We start from the raw sequence: 914 nt of genomic DNA on the forward strand, positions 1-914 counted from the left end.
TGCTCCCTCCCTCCCCCCCAAGACAGTGCTCTCCCCCCACCCCCGCTCCAGACAGGAACACTCTCAGCCCTGCCAGCCCCAGCCGGTCACCTTCCACATGAGCTCTACACACCTCCTCCGGCTGGTCTTTGTCCCCGGCCCCTGACCTTTGAACTGGGGGAGGCTGGGCTTGGCTGGGTCGGCCAATGGCAGCATGTCTGTCTGCCACCTCCCCACCTGGCAGCCGCCCAAGACCTGAGAACGGAGCCAGCGGGATACACAAAGAAACCAGTCCAGGGTCACACAGAACTCAACACCTCCCACGTGGGGTGGGGGGGGTTAGTTGAGGGATGGGCAAAGATGATTCCGGGCCCCTAAGTTAACAGCCTCCCTGCCCTTTCAAAGCTGGGGTTGTGGCAGGTAAAAACTTGCACTTGAGAGTTCAGGTGCCATGGGAACAGGATCAGGCCAGCCTCCTCCCAATACATCTCTGGGTTTCCCCTCGATGTGTGAGTCAGGAGGGTGGTTTGTACTATTTCTCAGCAGAGAATCAGGAAGCATCTGGCCTCTGGACTGCACACTTTGGCAGGAGTTCAAGTCCTGCCTCCAAGCAGCCCAGGGACTCGGTTGAGACCTGACTGCTGGGGGCAGGAGCAAAGAAACGGGCCTGGCTGGGGATTACCTGCATCAGATTCAGGGAGTAAGGGGTCCAGTCTGAAGAGGGCACCTGGGGGGTGAGGAGGTAAGCCTGCAGGAAACAGGGGCCAGGAGAGGGCGGGGCCCAGACAGAGGAAGCAGAGCTGGGAGACCCTGCATGGAGTTCTGCCCCACCCTGGCTGTGACTATGGGCTGTGACAGGCCCCTGTGGGCTCAGTCTTGCCATCTGAGAAATGGGATGCCAGATGAGGACCTGAGAGGGGGCACATCTTGTCCAG

The sequence above is a fragment of the Neomonachus schauinslandi genome, chromosome 1 (genome assembly GCF_002201575.2).
Source record: "Neomonachus schauinslandi chromosome 1, ASM220157v2, whole genome shotgun sequence".
Taxonomy (NCBI): Eukaryota; Metazoa; Chordata; class Mammalia; order Carnivora; family Phocidae; genus Neomonachus; species Neomonachus schauinslandi.